The sequence below is a fragment of the Meleagris gallopavo genome, chromosome 1, assembly GCF_905368555.1.
Source record: "Meleagris gallopavo chromosome 1, MGAL_WU_HG_1.1, whole genome shotgun sequence".
Taxonomy (NCBI): Eukaryota; Metazoa; Chordata; class Aves; order Galliformes; family Phasianidae; genus Meleagris; species Meleagris gallopavo.
In genome coordinates, this window is record NC_139404.1 from 143,112,843 (window position 1) to 143,135,994 (window position 23,152).

Consider the following 23,152-nt stretch of genomic DNA (forward strand, 5'->3'; position numbering starts at 1 on the left):
GCATACCTACCAATCACAGCAACAAGTCAGGAGAGCTGCTTGCAAATAAACTGCCCAAGCTCTTCTTTATCTAAGTTTATTCAGATGTCCCAAAAGGCTCCCAAATAATACACATCTTCCTGACAAAACTACCCACTTGCTTACAGTGCTGTTCCCTAAGAGAATGCTGCCTTTCCTCTACCCTGGGAATCCCTGTGAGATCACAAGTAGGAGAGAGCCCACTGCGACCCAACCCAACAGGCTGTGGGGTTTGCTGCAACCACGCACCAAAATCCACACTCTCAGGTGGGACCTAATGTGTATTGCAGCTCAGATGGTCAGAAATGGGTCACCAAAGCATTAAGTCATAGAATCACTGAATTGTTTGTGTTGGAAGGGATCCTTAAAGGTCATCTATACCAACGTCCCGCAGTGAGCAGGGACAACAATCAGGTTGCTCAGAGTTCCATCCAGCCTAACCCCGAATGTCTCCAGGGATGGGGCTTCCATCACTTCTCTGGGAAACCCTTTTCCAGTGCCTCATCACCCTTCTCATAAAAAATGATGGAAATGTAGCAAAGAGGTCCAGGGGCATCTTCTTTTTCCTTGGAGACCTTGGAGCCCCTTGTTTTCTGTTTTACCTTCCTGGTTCTTTTACATACCTATGCGGTCACTTTAAATTCTATTCTAAGATACAGATTTACTTATTACTCAGCTTTAATTTTCAAGACAGTGCTAGAGTATCTCTCCAAATATTGCCATCTGGTTGTCACCCTCATGTATCTTGTAGAGTGTTTTCTGACACAGGCTAAGGTCATGGGTGCTGTCTGGTACCACCAGTGCCAGCTCATGCCTTGCCACTGAGAGAGCAGTATGAGCACAGGTACTGACTCTGTGGCACGGTCAGTGGAAAAAAGACCAGAGCAGTGACAAACACCAAGTGAGGACAAGTCCCAGCTTACACAAGTATCTTCTTTCATCCCTTCAAACAGCTTGACCAAGTCTTGCTCCTTGCACATGTTTTGCATGCTACAGTAGTGTCCATTATTGGAGGTCCTTCTCCAATATGTGGAAGCTCTCAGAGAGGGAAAATTTATTTATATTATTCTAGTCTGAGAAATGTTTTGTTAGATCAGGCTGCAGCTGTCATGGGATAATTAATGTATGTATCTTTGAACCGTGACTATTATTTGAATAAGCACCTCTGTCTGCCCCCAAAATTGCACATCACTTAAATAGATTTGTCACCAAGAGATAAATGAATCCAATCTTCAAACTCATGATTCATGTGCTACCCAATAAGGCCAAATGCTAAGTTTAATTGGCTCCTGGACTAATTGCTTAATTCAAAAAAAACCCCACAAAATTCTTCTGAAATGTTCCTAGCCAAGCATTTGTGTGACTGCTGCTTGGCTGAAAGGTCCTTATGAGCCACCAACAGCAGACCCGGTGCTTCGCTGCTATCAGGACAGCAATCAGTTCTTCTTTCAGTATGAAACTGAATTTGGGGTTTGGCCCAAAGAGTCACAGGAAACATTAGGATAGACTGGTATAGACACAAATATCCAGGTAAGTATGAGTGAGTATACTGTTCAAACAAGAAAATCTCTTGTGTAAACACAGGCCACAACTAATCTGTCATACATACGGAAGACAGCTCATATTTAAACCTGTACTTATTCCCACAGTCAGCGAGATTAGTTTAAATGCTTTGCAGGACTGGGATTTAGGTAAATACCTCCATGTATAATACGCAGGTAATAATTTTAACGTAAAGCCTTTTCAGCCAATAATGCTTTACTGATGGATGATTTTGATAAATACTATTAGATGATGATTAAACAATAAAGGCAGTACATTTACTGAATGCTTTTACAGATCAACCCCAATGGGACCTAAGAATTGTCAGGGATCAGTGAGCCTGAACACCTCAGTTGTCCAGTGCAAAAAGGGAGAACAAATTCATATCTGCATGCTCAGATCAAGAGTGAGTATTCAAGTACATGGGAAAATGTAATATTTGTCTGTTATGTTAGTTAGTTGTAATGTAATGTAGTGTCCAAAGGAGGACTACAAAGATGGGGAAGGTTTGGAGGACAAGGTGCATGAGGATCAGCTGAGGTCCATGGACTTTTTCAGCTCAGAGCAGAGGAGGCTGAGGGGACACTGTTTTCAGACATAGGGTTTGGATTTTGGGTGACGCTGTGTGGAGCTGGGAGTTGGCCTTGTGGGTCCCTTCTGACTTGGGATGTTCTGTGAATCTGTGATTTTATCCTTCACTGGTGCCATGAAATAAGCTGACCTGAAGATAGAATCTATGCTATCTATTCAATGCTTAAGGTAAGCTGTCACTTATATGCCTAAGCCAAATTAGCTCTTACAGATTTTGCACAAACATTACTGGTAGAGATGTGCTAAGCCTTGGAGTGGGACATGAAGCCTAACAGCTGTCAGCAGTGCCTTTCTTGCATCTGTAGCAGTCAAAGAGCCAGCAAATTTGCACGGTAAAACGTGCAAATCAAACAGACCTGAGTACTGTTGGGGTGCGTAGAGTGCAGGAACAGCCCCAGAACTGATCTGTACCCCATTGCACCTCAATAGTCTGAGGGTTTGCAAAGTTCACATTCCATGCATAGCCTCTCTGTAGACATTTCTTTGCTGCATATTGCACAGCCTACATCCAATGCATTTAGACTGAAGCCTAATATTTTAAACAGAAGAATCAGTTTTAGACCTCTTTGAAGAGCAGACAGGACAAGGAAGCACAGCAGAGAAAAATGGAGAGTCACCGTTGCACACCGTGTGCAGGGAGCCCTGAGCCTGCTCCGTGTGAGCACTACCACCACCTTCATCCCACAGCAGTGCAGCTGCAGATTAGACCCTGCAAGTTGTGAGCAGTCTTCATTTTTCAGCTCTGTAGGCCCATGCAAATGATTTAGCTGACAGCTTACCCAGAGCCATCAGACTTCTGAAACTACTCCTGAAAGTAGGGAATATCCTCAAGAAATTTTTGAAATAATTAAAAAACAAGCAATGAAGTATCCCCAGCTCCAAGCCCTCCTCCAGTCTGTTCCTCATGGCTATCCCCATCCTCTCCCTGTGCTCTTCCCTGTATTATTTCTTCCTTTGAACACATTGAACATTTATTTAGCACAAATACTAAAGAATTGGAGCATAACAACATGAGCAGGAATTTGACCACTGTTTTTCTGGTCAATAATTCAGTTCTTTGGATTGTCAGGAGAAACTGTGTGGCCTTGGAGAGTATTCATCCGCTTGGGAATTGTATTACAGCCTCATAAAGCAGCATCGTGCTCCTATTATCACCTAAATAAAGCTGCCACCATTCTGGAACAAATAGGCAGAAGTAGTCAGTCACCGAGGAGCTGCAACTGAAGCAAGAAATAATAAACTGACATACAGTTCTTGAGAAATTCCTCACAAGAAAGCAGATTTAAAGCCGTGGAAGCTGGGGTTTTACACACACGCAAACACACACTCTTCTTTTTTATCACCACTCTACTGAAGCACGGCGTGTTCTGTGAAGACAGGACCCAGGTGCTGTGCTCTCTGAATGGCTGATGATGATGATGCACACACAACAAACACTCCATCACAAGAGGATGTCCAAGAAGTTTTTCAGCACTTCCAGGCTAGAAAAGGAGATGGTATTGTTGCAGCTGCCCTTGGCTGTAGCTGGCTCAGTACAAACCCTGGCTCATGTAAAACAGCTCACTGCAGCCTTCTGTGGCCTCTGATGTAAAAGCACCCACTGGGCAGTAAGCTCCCCTACAGTGCTCTCTGGGCTCTCTGTTCTGGCTGTGCTGCTAGCCCACCATGAGCACTGAGCAGGTTGGCTTAACTTCTTTGCCTGTGGATAGAATGGGGCAGGTTCCTCTTGGAAAAAATACTGGGCAAGTCCCTACAGAAAGTGATTTGTGAACATGATGTGTTGCCACTATTTTTTCTCCTCTGGGTATAGGGACAGAACCATTTATCCCACAGTTGCCATGGGGACCATGCATTTGCAAAATAAGAATGCAGAACCCATTTAAAATGCTTTTTAGCTAAAAGGCTGTCTCTTTTCCTGTTCTATAAGTGCTCACATAGCTGTTTCTCAGAGAATGTTAGAGCAGACAAGACCACATCAATTTGAAAAAAGGATTTAAGGCCTAGCATCACTGAAGTCTCCTCCCATCAGCATTGAAAGGCAACAAGGGCCCATAGTGTCAGTCTGTCTGCCTGCAGAACGGGATGTGAGTGAGTTTGGACAGCCCCTGGGCAAAGAACTGGTGTTTCTGCAGCACACAAGGAGATGCCATCACTCCTGCAAAGTGCTATTGGCATCAGTACAAGGCAGTGATGACCACTATAGATGTCCACGCATCATACAGTTGTTCAACACAGGTTTCACAGCACAATTACAGCAGTGAGCATGCTGACAAGCCCCTGAAGTTTGATCTGTTTGGCTTAACAAAGAAGAGGTTGGGTTGGTTCTGTCTTGTTTTTGGTGTAGCTTTATGAAGAAATTACTGTCAATAAAAACTTCTTGAATCAACAAATGCATAACAAGCACAGCCCCTGGGCAGGAAGAAGTAGCAAAATTAACTGAGGTTCAAAATGAGATGAGCAGTACTGGGAGTGCTTAAATCAAGGCTGGATGTATCTTTACAGTCTATGCCACAGCTTGCCATGAAGTTACAGATACGCTGCAGCAATCCCTTAATGCGATGTTACAGCTTTAATACACAGTCTCTCCTTGCTTTTAAAATCCCAGGAGGACCAAAATCGGTCACAAAAAGTGGCTGGTGGTGTTGCATTTCTGTTTCCTCTGTGTCACTGGGCTTATACAAGCCAGTCATACTGGCATCTGTGTGCCTGGCTCTGCTGTGCAGCGGAGTGAGGGAATGAAATATTCCCTAAGCTGCTAAAGCTAAGGAGCTGCCTGAACATCCATGTACTGCTGCTGCAATGTGTATTGATGATTTTGCCACCTTTACTTAGGGCCTTTTTTTTTTTTTCCTAGCTATAGATGAAATCATTGCTTAGAGTCCAGTTGGCATAGATAGGTCTGAACCTATTCTTTCTGATGTTAAAGAGATATTTTAGGTGTTTGAGCAAGCAGATGGAGCTGGCAGGACAGGCAGACACCCTGCCATGTGCAGCAAGGTGGAAGTGACCTCTGGTATAAGTGGCTGGCAAGCTGTCCTCTGCCAGAGGGGACAAAGGGAAGATGGAGAAGCTCTGGGGAGTGGGGAAAAGATCCTGACAGGGAGCACCATTCAACACAAACCTTGTAGAATCATAGAGTTGTTTGAGTTGGAAGGGACCTTTAAAGGTCCAACACTTCCACAATGAACAGGGACACCTACAGCTAGTTCAGGTTGCTCAGAGCCCCATCCAACCTGACAGTGAATGTCTCAGGGAATGTCCTGTGGATACTTGGGCACATATCAGCCTGCCCTGTGGCTCCAGGGCCAAAGCACCCAGTTCCAGGTGGCATCAGCAAGGGCGACATGGTTTAGTGGGCATGGTGGTGGACTGTCAGTAGGACTAGATGATTGTAGTGATCATTTTCAATTTTAATGAGTCTATGGTTCTACAGTTCTAAGAGGGACCCAGTGCAGCTCCCTGCTAGAGGAACTGGATTCATCCATTTCCACAATTGGTTCTAAAGAAGACTTCAGAGCTTTATTGGGTATAAATGCAAGAACAACCGAAGAGCTAATTTGGGAGCAACGATAGAGCTGATGGAGATATTTTTAATATCCCCCAAGGACATCTCTGGTATAGCTAGAATTATTACTCACTCTTATTATTGGGTGAACTATGAGGTGGTGGATGCTTTCTTGAGTGCTGAATTCACTCTACTCCCACTCATGTCCCCAGCTTGACTTGCATCTGATTCCAAGTCTTTTAGACAAAATTGCCCTCTTTCTTCCCCCTCACAAGTGCTATCATCAGGGGGTCTTCCTGCAAAGCACAGCAAGAATGAGATTACTTAGATGTACACAAACTGGGGGAAGACGGAGCTGGAGCAACAAGGCAGCTGCTCCCAATCGAGTGCTGTGGTAAGGACCTGTCTGCCCAGGAGACCTGACTTTCTCAGCTCCTTGAGATAATGGGGACTTCCTGGAACTGAAATAATTCTGCAGTCATCGATCTTAGGGCACAGTCTATGGTTTTTATATGCATTTCATTAAAAAGCAGATACTGAAGAATAGTGTAATTCTACAAGGAGCTGATAAAGTACTCACAGACAAAATTCTCATCTGAACAGGATTCTCTGATTTGGACACAAACCTAATATTTCTCTATGCTACAAGGATGGCGCTATGAAGTTATCACTTCTGTATGTCCGTACATCATATGTCTATACGGCTCATCACTGAACCCAAGCTATTGTTTTACTTTATCTCACTGGCTGTCTGTGTGATTGGGCCTCACCTCCAAGCTATGCCAAGCCCTAAGCAAAAGGCTTGCAGCCCTCAGGGTCCCTGGCATCCAAGGGGGTACTTGGCAAGAGCAAACTGCCTCTCATCCACCCTAAGCAAAAGCAACAATGTGCTCAATGGCAAGGCCTAAGTGGAGAGGTCTTGGGGTTACCAAGAGAGTAACCAGACTGCATTGAAGCGAACATACTTGGCACATGAGCCTAGAGGGAAAGGTGTGGTGCCTCGGAGTGTGGCCGGGAGCAGCATGGGATGGACAGAGACCTATGGGCTGCTCACTGCAGGCAGCAGCATTCCTCCATGTGGATGTGCTTAGAAGTTATCTCCTGAGCTCATTTTCTTCTGGCATATTATCTCCTCCTGTAATGACACACTTGCTTATCAAAAACATAAATGGCTTTCTAAACCCTTTCTAGCTCCCTGCAAACAGCTTCACCTGATGGTTTCACCCATCAGCTGCACACAATCTTTCTCTTCTCAGCTTCTAGCCAGCTTCCCCAGAGGATAGAAGGGCTTGTTGTTTTTCTTTTCACTTAAGTAAGCTTTTGCTAAGAAGAGGTATCTGAGGCAAGCATATACTGTTCTTTAATCCTCTACCTCCCACACTTCCCTCTTTTCTTAAACCAAGCTGTTAATAAGAATGCAGATTACTGGAGCCAGAATTTATAGCAAGAATATGCAGTAGCCAACTATAAATTTTACAAACAGTGGTAACAGCATGACCTAACTACAGCTCTGCTCATAAACATTTCTTACAGTATATATTTTCCACAGTTTACCTATCCCAGGTTATGGCCAAACATACTTCTGTGAAAGTGTAGGCCTATTTTTAAGGATTTTCTTTGTTACAGGCATGAGAGATAGCACTACATGTCTCATTGCTTTTAAATCTACATCAACGGAGAGGTCCCAGTGCTGCAACGCTGCGGACTTCTAGCAGGGTCTCTCCACAGCTCATCCATAGGTACTCATCCATGTCTACTGTTGTATGAAGCGGTACCGAAGATCTGTATGCATTTTTCATAGATTCATAGAATCATAGAATCTGAAGGCCATCTAGTCCAACTCCCCTGCAATGAACAGGGACACCACAGCTAGATCAGGTTGCCCAGGGCCTGATCCAGCTTGCCTTTAAAATCTCCAGGGGTGGGGCACCAACCACATCACTGGGCAACCTGTGTCAGTGCCTTACCACTCTCACTGCAATAGATTTTTTTCCTTATATCTTGGCAAATACTTCGTGGTTTGCACCCAGAATAAAAACTTGCAGTTAGAAACATTTTAGAGGCATCGTTTAGCCTGAACACATTCGTCTCGGCTGAGTGCAGTGCCACTTCTTCAAAAAGCAGCAACCCATCACTGAAAGGCTTCTCCATTAGTAGCACTTAATGTTGCTTGTGCATATGCAACATGGAATTGCCAGTGAATGAAATGGCCATTACAACTCCCAATTAAAATGACATATACACATTATGCAGCTCTCCCATCACCTCTGTAACTGTCTTGGCTGCTTGCTCCAAACCTTGTCGATAAACGGCTTCTTGTGGTGGCTTTCCCTGCAAGTTCCTTACTATGAGAGTGGTGAGGTGCTGGAACAGGCTGCCCAGAGAGGTTGTGGATGCCCCATCCCTAGAGGTGTTCAATGCCACATTGGATGGGGCCCTGGGCAGCCTAGTCTAGTATTAAATGTGGAGGTTGGTAGCCCTGCCTGTGACAGGGGGTTGGAGATTCATGATCCTTGAGGTCCTTTCTAACCCTGGCCATTCTGTGATTCTGTGATTCTGTGATTCTATGATTCTGTGATTCTGTGCAAGAGATGATGGGGCTGGATACCTCCAACTCTGGTGGGCATTGGTGTGCCATTCAGCTCAGTGTCCCTGAGTAGACAAAGAGAGCTGTGGCCCATGTGACATCAAATGGAAGCTTATTATCCATGTTGCTGGCTTTTAACATTGTTTCATCCTCATACTTCCTGGCTAAGAAAACATGAGATAGGACAGCACATTCATTATTTGAAGAACCACTTCAGTCAGAAGATGACAATGCTGGTAAAGGCACGGAGGATTAAGCAGGTTGTGTTGCTGAGTTCACACTAAGTTCACAGATGACAATATTCAGATAGCCTGGGGCAGCATGCCTGCAGCTCCCAGCCCATCAAGATGGACATCAGCAGCATGTGCAGGTGCATGGTAAGTCCTGAGAAGCAGAGAAGCAGCAGAAGAGTGTGTCCAATGACAGAGTGCATCTCTGTTGATGGCCTGACCATCTTGAGCGCTTTTCAGATTTTCTGCTTTATCAGCCTGCTCTAAGGAAATCTGAACTGCTGAAATGCATACTGTTGTGCTCCAGGCAAGCTTACTTTGCTGCTGGTCAGGGGGATCTTTGGCAGCTAAAGGCATCTGGCTTCACTCTCATTTTCCTTATCAAATTCTCTTATGAGGTTCTGACCTCGATTCCTCAATAATTGCGGCTCTTTGTGCCTGCTGATAGGATGTAAGTGAGAAACTCCAGGACGGGATAGACATCTTTGCTCTTAAGCACTGTTTTCATCACAACAGATGGCTGTTGGGTGTGATTTTTTTCTGGGGTTCGTCCCCCAGCTGCCTGAGCCCTTGGGCAAACACCTCTGGTACCTCCCAGCCTGCTGCCTGCCTGCCCTGCTCAGTTCAGACTGGGCGAATATACAGAATATTCACTGCAGGGGAATGGAGGATGCAGCTGGCCACCTCTACACTGGTGAGATAACGTGATCTGGGTCCTAGTCTCCTTGTTATTGTGCTGCTCCTGGGCACAGGTTTGACCCTTACAATCTCCTTTCTCCCAGACCTTGCTCTGAACGACCCATAGATAAATCTGAAAAGTTGCTCAGGAATAGCCGTCCTGGTGGAAAAGATCTGACCACGTCTAGCTGCAAGGAAGCTCCAACCTGCAGGGCTGGGTCCTGCCTTTACATCTGCCCTTCCTATGCTCAATCGTGGTAGCAATTCCTCAATGCACCCCCACAAAACAGCTGCTGCAGGGGCGTGTATGTGAGGCACATTCAAGATCTGGCTACAGAGAAAAATCTATTAGCAAAAACGAGTAGATAACTACAGTGCAAATGAAAACGGTAACAGCCCATTTCTATGTCTTGGGCATCCTAAACTACCTCTCAGACAAAGTGCTTTCATCAGATGAATGTACATCAAGACCCAAGACAGGGGTTTGAAGCTTGGATAAGTAGGAGTGCTTACGGGAAAGGAGAGCACCCTTTCTCTCACCTTGTCAGGAATCATCAGCTGAAAGTGCCATAATACTCTCTTGCTGTCAGTTATTCCAGCAGCAGGAGAACAAACTGAACAGCAAGACTAGAAATCATCATGGGCCAGGCTGGGGCACCAGAAAAGGCCTTTCTACCTCCTGGGAGATATATGTTGTGTGCGTGCTGAGCTACATACTGACTGTCTAATGACATAAAAAGCACGTCCTAAATTTTAGCTTGCTATTCTGCTGCTGTCCCCTGCACAATTCTCTTCCAAAGGGCATTTATGTCCTCAGACTTCTGCTCCATAAAAGCATGATGTTTATTGTATTTTAAGACAGGCCTTATCAATTAGAGTAGCTAAAGAATTCAACTTGCCATAGTTTTGCTGGAAACCTCTTTGATATTCATTACCTGCTTGGCAGATTGCATGAATTTGAATATTGATTTACAGAATAGAACTTAAAACCAGTGTGATACACCTTGCTAGTTGGAGGACATGGAGACCCATTTCTAGTTATATCGAAAGGAAATATTAATTGCTCTGTTTTATTACAGCAGTTCTGATAGGGGCTGCGTTATGCTAAGCAACAGCTTCTGTATTAACCCATGAAGGTCCTAAACCTAACATGGCTTTCACTTTTAACGACACAGAAATTGGAAAAATCTATACAGATTTTAAAAAGTGTATTTTACTTTATTTTCTTTTCCTGACACCCAGAACCCTTTCAGTTTCCCTCAGTCAAATTCCTACAAATCCTTAAATATTCTCATTGCATAGTTCTTCCAAGCACCCTGTCAGTAGTCAGCAGGACCTCTCCAAGCAGGAGGTTCAGTGTCATTGCACTGAACTTGCCTGTGCAAGACTAGCTCATGACTTTACTCAGTACCAACAGTGGACTTGTATATTCCTTCAAAATCATTATTTAGCTGGTGGCTTATGTTCATGTTTCACAATTACAGTCTCATGTGTATTTTCTGCACCTCAGCAGAGCCCCAGAGATGGTGACTACAACAGATGGTGTAGGGTAGTAAGTCAGCACCTAGGGTACAGTTTGCAAACAAGACAAATTGAATCAGCTTTTAATGTTTGGTACGAGAGGGAGAATCAAGCCTCTTCATGTTCAAGCTGATCCTTGTGGAAAACAATGGCAATAGTTTCCTTTTCACTTTTGAGGTCTGTCTTACATTAGACTAATCCAGCTAAGGGCCTGGGTCTTATATTTGCTGGCACACAGGGTGCAACAGGAGACCAAATGAGATCTCTAAAACAAAGTTGAAGTACAAGAGCCACATAATAAACCTTGAAACAGTAGCTCATGTGTAAGAAAACATGGAGATTGAGCACACCCTCAGTAAGTTTGCAGATAACACCAAGCTGGCAGGAAGTGTCAGTCTGCCTGAGGATAGAAAGGCCCTTCAGAGGGATCTGGACAGGCTGAATTGCTGGATTGAAGACAGTGGGTAAGTTCAACAAGACCAAATGCCAAATCCTGCAATTTGTCCACAACAACCCCACAAAACACTAAATGCTTGGGGCAGAGTGGCTGAAAGACTGTGTGGAAGAAATGGACCTGGGGGTGCTGGTCAACACTTGGCTAAACACGAGTCAACAGAGTGCGGAAGGCCGTGGCAAAGTGGGGGTTGGCCTCTTCTCCTAGGTAACAGCAATAGGACAGGAGGGAACGGCCTCAAGTTGCAGTAGGGGAGATTCAGGTTGGATATTAAGAAAAATTTCCTTCTCCAAAAGAGTGGTCAGATATTGGAATGGATTGCCAAGGGTGGTGGTGGAGTCACCGTCCCTGGAGGTGTTCAAGGAATGTTTAGATACAGTACTAAAGGACAAGGTTTAGTGGGTAGTATTGGTGGTTGGTGGATGGTTGGACTAGATGACCCTGGAGGTCTTTTCCAACCTTAATGATTCTACAATTCCATGATTCTATGAATATGTTACACTGGGCTGTGTAATTAATTCCAATTTGAAATCAAATGAAGATCAAAAATAAGACATTTTTTGGAAGAATATAAGATTAGAGCCAAAAAGCCCACATATTATCCATAAACATATGAATTGTACAAGGCAAACAAAATGAATCCATAGACCTCAGCCAAAAATTCTCACTAGAAAACACAGGTACACAGACATTTAAGGCCCTATCATTCTTTTCACAGTACCTTAGCTCAATTTAAAATGGAGAGAAGACTGCTTGTCTCCTATTCACTCTCTTCCCTCACAATTTAGCTCATCTTTGCCTGCAGTTGTATGAATGGCCATGCCAAGCTCTTGGGAAGAAGAGCAGCAGGCTTAAAACTCCTTGGACCAGAAGGATTTATAACCTGAATCTATACGTTTCAGTCTCGTTCTCCCATTATGTTTGCAAGCAAGAAATGAGCACCTCATCCAGACCTACGGTTCACTGTCAGTATCAGAGCATTAGGAGTAATACAGACCAATTTGGCAGAGATGTCCTGTTGCAGCCAGGTAGACAATAGGTGCCAAGTTGATTTGGAAAATGACTTTTCTGGGGCTCGCTGGGATGGGTGTCACCAGCCCCTATCTCAGCACTGTAATTACCACTCCAGGGGCTGGTTGCCAACTTAGACACATTTCAATGTGAATGTCATGAAACGCATTGTGACAGTAGCCAGTATTTATGGAAATTTTCTGCATTTGACCTGGTGTATTGTTTTGATGTTATCCTTTGCGGCAAAAGGATACTACTCTATGTTAAGAGAACAGAAGTCCACGGAGATTTATTTCTCAGTCACATGACCATAGCTATCAAAAATCTGAACAAAATGAAAATATTGATATTCATTTCCCTTACAGATGAGATTTTATTAAAAAAATATACAAAAAAAAAAGGAAGAGAGAGAGAGAGAGAGAGAAAGGAAGGAAGGAAGGAAGGAAGGAAGGAAGGAAGGAAGGAAGGAAGGAAGGAAGGAAGGAAGGAAGGAAGGAAGAAAGAAAGAAAGAAAGAAAGAAAGAAAGAAAGAAAGAAAGAAAGAAAGAAAGAAAGAAAGAAAGAAAGAAAGAAAGAAAGAAAGAAAGAAAGAAAGAAGGAAAGAAAGAAAGAAGGAAAGAAGGAAAGAAGGAAAGAAGGAAGGAAGGAAGGAAGGAAGGAAAGAAAGAAGAAGAAGAAAGAAAGAAAGAAAGAAAGAAAGAAAGAAAGAAAGAAAGAAAGAAAGAAAGAAAGAAAGAAAGAAAGAAAGAAAGAAAATAAATTCTGTTTCTGACTTTTCTCAGGCATTCCAACAAGGACAGAACGTGACATCCCTGATGGAGAGTATATCCACTTCTTGAAGGTAGGAGAAGGGAGAACCAGGACAGGTTCTCTGGAGCTTAGAGTCAAAAGAAGTTCTGGAGGCCTCAGGGAACTAAGCACTGAGCCCCTTGCAGCTCTCTGGCTGCTCCCAACTGTTGCTGCTGTTCCTTGCACAGCATCTGCCCAGCTGGCAGCAGATGAGATGGATTTTCTTGGGTTTGCAGCAGCTCTCCTTGGCCCTCTCTGTACCCTCCTACAAACAGAGCAGTGAATCATAGAATCACAGAATGGTTTGGGTTGGAAGGGACCTCAAAGTCCCCTTAATCCCAACTCCCTGCCTTGGGCAGGGCTATCACCTACCAGATCAGGCTGCCCCCTATCAGATCAGGACCCCATCCAGCCTGTCCTTAAATACCTCCAAGGATGAGATTTGCTTAAAAAGAATGTGTTTCTTGTATATGTTTTCCCACAAATTTCTATTAGTACGGTTGTGATGACAAATGCACCCAAATGTAGCCTTCTCTGTGCTGGGTTAATTTGTCTCTTGTGTGAGATGTTGTGGCCATGCTGTGTGGTTGAGGCTCTGTCAGTTTTGAGAGTCCCCTCTGTCTATACAAATGCAAAATGTTATCATTACTCAAACAGAAAAGATAAACTGGGAGTTTGCCAAAGACTTAAGCAATTATTAAGCTAAATTTCTTTCCCTCCTCACTGAGGTCCCAGAGTTGTCAGAAGGGCATCAAGGACTTCTCTTTGTTTATTGGAATTAATTTACTCCTTCCCCCAGATGACAACTGCAGCTTGGTTAAAGTAGTCACTCTCACACTAATTTATTTGTTTGTGAGTGCCATTCAGCTCCCTGCAAAAGACACCAAATTAAAAATTGTCAGTTTCTGTAATGGCCTGACCTTTTCAAGCTGAAAAACTTCCAAGTTTGGCCCACTGGGTCCAAAAGGAAAACTGCCAGAAGCAGCTGCCTGCACTGCAGCATCGATGTGAATGCTCCAACAGGTAAACAACCACTTGGAGAGCTGGGGAAAATATCTTGCAAGTTGAGGAAGGAGATAAGGTGCTACATAGAGAGTAAATTAAAAAAGGAAATAGTTTTAGTGGCGATCTGAGGGAAAAGACAGAGTTCAGGTGTCTACTGAATCAAACCTAGATGCCAGAAGTTTACATGTTTTCATATTCTGAATTCAGAACAATGGAAATAACAAAAAATCCAAGCTTTCTTGTGCAGGAACTATTAATCTTCTGTTGCCTGCTTTTCGTTTTTAATTGGTCTCCTAATTCATTAATTCTGTTGAGAAACTTTAGGCTTCAGTAGCACTCAGAGCCACTGTGTTATGTTCAATACGAGCATACACTTAAATCCTTTCTCCAGGTCTTCCCATTGGTGCCGCATGCCCGATGGCACTGCAATCACTGGCTCTGGTCTGGGGAATGCCAAGGGCTTGGGGCTCCTGTACCCTCTGCTAGAGGAGAATCAGCACAATGCAACACTACAGCCCTTCTGTTCCTCCTGACCTAATCCTGCAGATGGGTGGGATCAAGGATGGTTTGCTGCACAGATGCAATAAATTAATGCAGGGAAAGACAAGGACTAGCAAAAGTAGCGTATTAGAATGCAGAATGTGGGCTGCTTGCTGTCACTTGCTCTAATGTGTGTTTATTGGAAGGGCTTGGGATTTTGTTCTGTTTGTTTGTAGTCCTTGTGCTGTGTGGGACTCCTGTGACTCCCACAGACAGATGACTCCAGATATAAACTTACCAACACATTACAGTATGTAATTTGCTAATGATCTTCCCACTAATGATGCAGATTAAAACCAACAGTTGACAAATCCGTGTCCGGAGGAAAGGTTACAGTTCTTGAAGCCGGAAGGACACAGGGAGCAAATCTGAGGGAGGAACTCATACAGCTACTTCTGTCTCCCATATGGCTGCAGCAGCAACGGCGTTACAACGCACAGCTTCCTGGGGCTTATCTCACACCTTTGATGAGAAGTAAGAAAGAGACGGGGCTCTCTTCCTTTTTCTAAGTCCCTGATAAGTTTCTCAGGGACTACGGATTTTCTTCTGGCCTCCTGGTAGGGCACCTACCACAGAGTTTAAATGGTAATTGCTCCATGGGATGCTCTCTGCATTGACAGAGCAACTGCAGTCTCTTGGATTTTGGTTTCTTTTTAATCAGAGATTAAGCAATTTTACTAATATCTAAGAGGCAAAGTTGAAAGCTACAGGGCCATGCACACTAATTACACTATTTCTAATAACAGTGGGGATCTTTGGAGATTTTAGAATTTGAAGAAAGACTTTGGTTGTTTATGTTTTTGGTAATCTTTGCCATAAAGGAGAGAGCATTGGGAAGGAAGAATCAGCAGAGAGCCTGCTGACTAATTATACCCTAGAAAACACCATTTCTAGTCCCTGAGATTACTCTATTTTGATTACTGTACTTTAAGACCACATCTTGGGCTCTACAGACCTCTCTGAAAACATTTTTCCAGTGGAATTAGGAAGTCGATAATTGATGTCACCAGGCCTTCAGCAATTCCTGCTGTCTACCTAGCTTTCTTTCTCCAAGTAGTTGAAAGTATAGAGTAGGGTTAAGTTTTGATTACTGCAAATGTATTCTTCGCAGAGAGTCTGAACTTGCCTGCCTCCTATGCTTCTGATCCAATGTCTAGCTCCTTGCTGCCTTGTACTGCTAGAACTTCCTCCCCAAAAGTGTGTCCAGACCTCTACAGGTCCCTCCTCTCAGCCTGTTTTTCTGTGATAAACTGTGAGGTCAAACTTTTAAGTGGGTTTCTTGCTTGCTGAGAAAGTCGACTGTAATCTTATGCATGGATCTTTATGGTCAATAACACACAGTTTAGAGAAGTTTTTTAGTGGACATGGAAGAGCATGGAAGAACGTACCAGGAACAAACTTCCATAAGAGAAGCTGCACAAGGATAAACATCGACTGGTTTCACATCTGCCAGGCGGAGGTTCTTTCCCTGGGTTTTGCTAAACCAATTCACTGAGTGTAAGAGGTAACCAGACCTGAGAATTCCTAGTTGGCAGAAGAACCCTTTCATCTCATTAACCGCACACCACAGCCAAGCAATGCCCATGGTTTTCCCACCCATTTTAGCAGACAGTATATAAAAATTCACTATATGTTTACAGCCTTGGCATGGAAATGCATCTCCTCGTACTGTTATATTATTTATAGGCTAGGCCAAACACTGGGATATTGAAGTGAGACTACGAGGTGTTTTCAGTATCAGAAGTAGCTCATAAATAAGAAGTTAAGTTTTAAGAATTTTAAGAAGAAATGCTAAGGTTCTTGTCCTTGAGTCTTGCAGGAAAACGCTGAAGAAAATACACTCCACAGTAATATACTGCCAAAATCCATTAACCTGTTTCTTCTCCAGATCACCTCTGCTGTAAACCAGCCTGATCCCAGGGCCATCCTGCCAGCAGAGGGGAATCAGGTGGCTGCTGCCTCTGTTCTGAAAAGACGAAAGCAAAAGGGAGGGATTCACCCAATGGGTCTCCCTATACACCCTGAAACAGTTTCCTTCTCTCGTCACCTCCCACTCACATGTATTTCCTGCCATGCTCCAGTAACTCACCCTGACTTCAGATGCTATTTATCTCCTTGTAATCTGGGACATTTTGGGGACTTGTTTATTAACCTGGCTTTTGTTCACAATGAACACTGAAGTCAGAAATCAGGGTTTTTTGCCTCAAAATGACTTTGATATCCTTGGGCACCAAACTTGGGTCACCTATACACTCTGGGAGGAAATAACTGCACACACAGATGGGGCTGTAGGAAGTTGTATTTTGGATCCCATTTTTCGTCCCTTCTAAAGTGGATGTCTCCTCCCTCATGTCTCCCTATTGCACACACCCACAGAAATACATGAGCCCAAATTCCCATGTACTGTTGAAATATAAGAATAACATCACTGTAATTATACGTCTCCAGCAGTTGCTAGGGTGGCAAGTTAGACTATCGAGCTTCCAAACCAAAACAGTATTAACAAGATCTTTGCAGAACTAAAGCACTCCCCTTTTTTCTTGTCAATTCTGAATGTGGCTCAGCCTTGCTTCCCACTGCGTGCAAATAGTAATATGTGCCTATTTTGCAATAATTCCTAACTGCGGTTGTATCAAATTAAATCAGAAGAGGAAGTTTATAGCACTTCACGTTTTCCATACATGTTCTCAAGCTGTTATACACGGTGTTCATCAGATTTTCCGTATCTTATTTGCTGTGAGATACCTGAAATTCTTTGTCTTATCTGATCCACAATTTAAGATTCTGACCTTTTCAGCTTTCTGTAATTTGACGGCCAGCTCACTCAATATACCTTTATTTATAGCCATACAGCAGAGAGAAGTGAAAATGGGAGCTGCATGTGTGCTCAAAAGACACAAAATCCTGTTTGCCAAAATCTGTGTGCGAAAAAGGGAAACAGTTATAATTTCAAAAGTTTTAAAAGAATTTGAGAATACAGATGAGAAAGGGGATTAAACACATTTTCAGTACGACTCTCTGCTGAAAGAATGAACCAAAAAGCAATACCTTTCTGTTTATGGCAACCTGTGTGAAAAGCAATTTCAACACTAATAAAAACTGATTTTTCACCTCCACGGTGAGAGCAGCAGAATGGGAGCGTACATCTCAGCACTTTCATCAAAATGGTTGGGATGGTAAATGAAGCCTTTATATCTGTTATCGGGATGCTGTGTCGACTTGCCTCAAGTTCTGCTCCCCTGCTGCCTCGTCAGCGTGCAGAATGAGCTCTGGGGACACTGATCTCCGCTGGAGAATAGCTGCTAAATTATTCAGGGTACTAAAGACAAGGGCTGAGTGCAAATTGCAGAAGGCCCTGATGACAAGGAGTGACAGTGATAGAGTGACAGATGAAATTCCGCTTAGATGAATTCAAAGTGGGAGACATGGGAAAAAATAATCCTAATTTCTCATACACTCTACAGAGTTCTGAGCTGAATATTACTACCTGGAAATAAGTCCTTCCCATTATGACAGATAATTTGATGGAAATGTAGATTTGTGCTCATAACTGGTCAGAAAAAAATCGAAACTGAATTCTAGGAAAAAAACCCACCACTACAATAAATGACTTGCAGCACAGTTATTCTATCAGCATACAAATCCCTAGTGAACTTGTACCTTGAATTCTGTGGGCAGATTTTTCCCCCGCAGCTCCAACAGAGGGTGAAGCAGACCAAGAAATGGTGAAGAAGAAATGTTTCAGGAAACTAATAATCTTCTCCCAGTGCCTACATTTCCCAAGCCTAAGATCATTATGACTCAACAAGAATGTATATTTTGCCCAAGAGTACTACAAATACATATTTCTTACCTATTTGTTCCTTCAAATTCTTATTCCATTTGCGATTTATTTAAATTGATTTAAATGTAGCATAAATTTTGCTCTGAGTTCATAAATAAAGATGCTTCTTTAAAATAAGATCTGGCAAAGACAAGCCTGGCTCAGACCCAGGAGAAGTTTACATTCAGCCCATGATCTGCTGAGCTGGTTTCCTGACTGATCCAACTGAAACATCCCACGACTGTTTATCTAAACCATTGATAAACTGTAATTCATTTATTTGCTGTTTAATTCTCATAAGCATATAGGTGAGTAAATCTACAGCTGTGTAATTTATATATCTGGTGTCAAGCCCACATCCCGCAGCTTTCATCATTGGAGGTCTCCCTACAACTGGAGTGGCCACAGCTCCCATCTAACCCATTGGTTTTTATTTTCTTTGCATGGAGAGCAAGGTACTTGGTTAGGGCAAGGGTATCCTTATGGAGCTGGGGCCCAATATCAAACTAAGATCCAGAAGATGAGCAGAGCTCCCAGTTCGTGGCTAGCCAGGGGAATTAAGTGAGTGTGTGAGCATATCGGATAGCAAAGCAAAGGAGAGAAATCAAGGAAAGCTGCAAGACGCCTAAGGTCCATAGAAGGTAACTTGCTCCATGGTTCATAAAGGCAGTTTGATGAAGAGGAAGAGATTCACTGTAAGAAGTATTAGTCCCTGAGAGTACTGACACAAATCCTACAGTGTGCCCAAAAATAATGAGGAACTTGGGAAGGGATTTAGTATTTACTATTTTACCTTCATTTCTGAAATCAGATATGTTCTTCATAACCACTTATTATCACCAGTAAGTATCTAAATACCAGAGAAAGAATATAAATTCCATGAGGCTTCAGCTTCCGGATGGACACTCGCTAGTGTCAGGGCAGTACACCTGAAGGTGACAAGATCTTCTGCTCTAGCAGTTGTGCCGGTTGGAGGACCTGTATCTAGTCCTTATGTAGTAGCTTCCCCCAGATCAAAGCCAGGTGCATGGCTGGGCCCTAGCAGACTGGCAGTCCAAAACATATGGGTCCAACATGTAGGAATCAACGCAAATAGTAAGCAAGTGGCCAGCAGTGACATTTTGACAAATTCATTGAATGTGTGTTGCTTGTACACTTGGACATGAGGACACACTCGTCCATACATATGCATTGACTTTCAGTCACTCATGAGAATTAACCCCATCAATCCCTAGCAGTAACTGGAGCTGTGCAGCATTCATGTCTTCCAAAATGTTAATGCTTTCTTGTCAGTGTTTATTTTCATTTGACCTCTTTGCTGAAACCCCGTCCTGACTGGGACAGCACACATCTACAGACCACTCAGATCATATTGTTAATTATAATAATGATACGGTTTTATTTTGGTCTATTGCTAATGGATTTCAACTATGACTTCTTCTTATTTAATATCCAGCCACTTATTGGCACGCACGTTCCAGCATTGTGTTAAAAACATTTGAAGTTCTGAAGCTGTGACATTGTCATTACTGCCTATCATAAGCATCCCCAGGCACAGATTCACAGTCCCACAGCTGGAGCAGCAACCCTGACCCTACACTCACTATAGACAAAGGGAGACTTCTTAGGCTCCACATGTGTGTGTGGTAATGCGAGGCTGCTTACTTGTCACTTGGATGTCACATCACAGCAGTGGAATCCCAGAGGGACTGCTGGGTGACCTTGCCTACTTTTGGCAGAGCACGTGTGGTTTGATGTGACCCCATCAGATCCTGCCTCGAGAGGCTGGGACTGAGCATGTATTAAGCAGTATAAAGCTTTCTGAGTAAGACAGAAACCCACCATAATCTGCTGTCAATTATTTCCTTGATCTTTGCAGAGATTTTTCAGGGCATCCACACTTTCCCTACACAGCTGATGTCTCTTTGGCTCTCTGATGCTTGTACTCCTCCCCATTTATCTTCTATTTCTCAGCTAGCAAACTCATTCTAGTGGTTTTGAGAATTATCTTTGCACAGAGGGTCCTGAGGTCAGCTCTCTCCATCCTTGATCCTACCTCTCTGATCTTTGCATCCTCAAATATCTCTAGTCCTGTCACCTGGGGAGCCTTACTTTCATTTGAGGGACACAGTTAGTGGGCAGGCGGTGATGGATTGATGGCTGGACTAGAAGACCATAGCAGTCTTTTCCAACCTTAATAATTCTATGATTTGTTTCCAGTGCTGCTCCCTTGTAATCTGTCATGGAGCCTCTACCTCCTCTAGAGTACATTTGGGGATTTTTTTTTCCTGTTTGCAAACAGTGAGGGGAAGGAGCCATTTCTGGGACAAGAGCCTTGTTGCTCCACAGCAAATGCATAAAGCAGGCCCTGTTAGGTGTTCCCCAAGGGCTGCATGAGAAGTTGGTGTGCCAGTTGACCTCTGATGGTGTGAAGGGACTCTCATCCTACGTGTTTCACAATGAAGTTGCAAGCTGTTCACCCAGTGGACAAAATCCTGCAGTGGACCTCTTGTATGAGCAAGGCAGGCATTATTTATTCTTACCATTATACATTTTTAGCACTTTGTGCTTTCATGTAACAATAGGATTTATAACAGACATTTACTTACCTCCATGCTATCTAATTGCATTTTCTCATATTCCAAATTTTCGGGCATAATCAGAAATTTTTTAGCAGATGCTGAAAGGTGTCACACCTTGTATAACCTCTGTAACTAAAATAGAAATAAATGCGAGTGAAATCTCAGAAATGAAAGCCTTTCTCCAGCTGTGTGTAATAAAGTCCAGAAATGCCAATTCTCACACTTGCTTATAACTGTGCCATAACTGTGCATTACAGTACAATTTTCTGACACATTTCTTGAAATGTAACTATGTATGTGGAAAAAAAGTTATCTCTCTTCTGGTGGCAAAATCCATTTCTACTTTTGCTATACAGTAATATTTATCAGTAATACAGACATTTATTTCATTTACCGTCTTTCTGCCCCTGCTTCATAACTGCTTTCGCTAGAGTGCAGGACTCAGAAAGATAATAACATTCATTTTGCTTTTCGATCACTCACACTGTCCTGCAGTGCATTTGATTTTGTGCTCACTACTGGCAATGATGATGGACTCTCACCTTGCAGACTGTCTCAATTGATGGCCTCAAATGATACAAGCAATGGGGCAGCAATCTGGGTTTCTAAATATGCCTCCAGTAGAGAGATTCTGTTTTTTGGAGACCTGTGGGTATCTGAGACATTTGTACTGGGCTTACAAATACAACACAGCATCTATGCTGAGACTGACATCCTTCTGGAGCAGAAGTTGGAGGCCAGGCAGGCAAACAGCACTGGATGACTCTGTTTAGCAGTCTGAATTGTTCCGCAGTAGAATGAGCTCCCCACGCCATCTGGTCTTCGCTGTCAGGGTCCACTCTCTTTGCTCATTCAGCCATCAGTTTCTGAGGGTCTGGTTTCAAAAAACATTATGTGTTTCCAGAGGCTGACATCTGCCTCCCAGGAATTAAGCTCAATTCACATCAACCACCAAGCCAGCAATGAGATGTTGCCACATGTACAATTTAGAGAAATCTGGAGATTACAAAGTCCTCCAATCCTTTCACTTCTCCAAAATGTTACATGCTAAAATTGGTACAGGTGACATGAAAATTGAAATTTGCAGTAGGGATTTCATCAAAAGCACTGAAAGGGATACAAAAGCTTATCAAACAGTCCTTTTGCAAGACACAAGCACCATTTTACCTTGTGATTCATGATGTTTTTTGATATATTTAGACCCCAGATGCATATCCACACACATACACAAATATTTCAAAAGAAGACCAGAAGTACAGTTAAATTGAGAAAAAATACAAAACGGGGTAGGATGACATGAGGATAAATTCCAGAGAGGTGCTCGTTCCTATAGACTCAATCAGCATTCCCTTACAATGGTGTTTTTTAACATTGTTTTTTGAGTATAAAGTTCTGCGAAGAACAATTTAGAAAAGAACACTAACTTGAACTTTTGAGAACTTCCCTGCCTCTGCTGCCCTAAACAACTGCTGTTTTCACTGTGTCTCAAGAGTAATTTCTCATGCTGACTATAATTTTTACCTTTAATAAGGCTTTCCATTGCACTTAGCAGAGGGCAGTTGGCTTTGATGAAAACGATGTAGTCAAGGCCACCCACTCTTAATTTGCCACAACATGGCCTTTTCTTTAAACCAGACTCATCTCTACGGATGTGGCATGTTTGCTTATTGTTGGAACCAAGAGCTGTGAAGAAGTTTTGGTCTGATAAAATAGTCATGGAACAGCCGCCCAAACTACTCTCTGAAGGAGCTAATGTCAAAGTGATCTTGAGTTACTTTGTGAAAGAGTTCAGAGTTTCCTCCTTATTTAAACCTCTCCAAGCTCCCCCATGTTTCCATCCCAGTCCTAGTTCATTGTACTCATCCATTTATATGAGATATTAAGGCTGAAATCCATCACCTCCTCTTAAGGCCCATGCACTCAAAGAAGGTGTAAGGACATGTGGATGAGACTAAAGGTGCAGCAGCGTACTGAAACTTCTCTGTTTTCCCTGTGGTAGCTCTCTAGATTACTCCAACAGTTGGGACTGGTAGAAATGAAGTCCAACAAATTCACTAGCTCTATTTCAATCATTTCCATACTTAAATCTTAATTCAGCCCAAGTATGGAAATTCTCACACTGAGGTCACTTGAATTAGTACGAGTGACTATGCAAGTCTCAGGTTTCATGTCCAAATTTAATCTGAAATGAAGCCCACTAAAGTCAATTGCAATCATAAGATTTGGGATTGGGTCCCAACATAATTAAAGAGTAAGTTATGTCAACATGCTTTTCC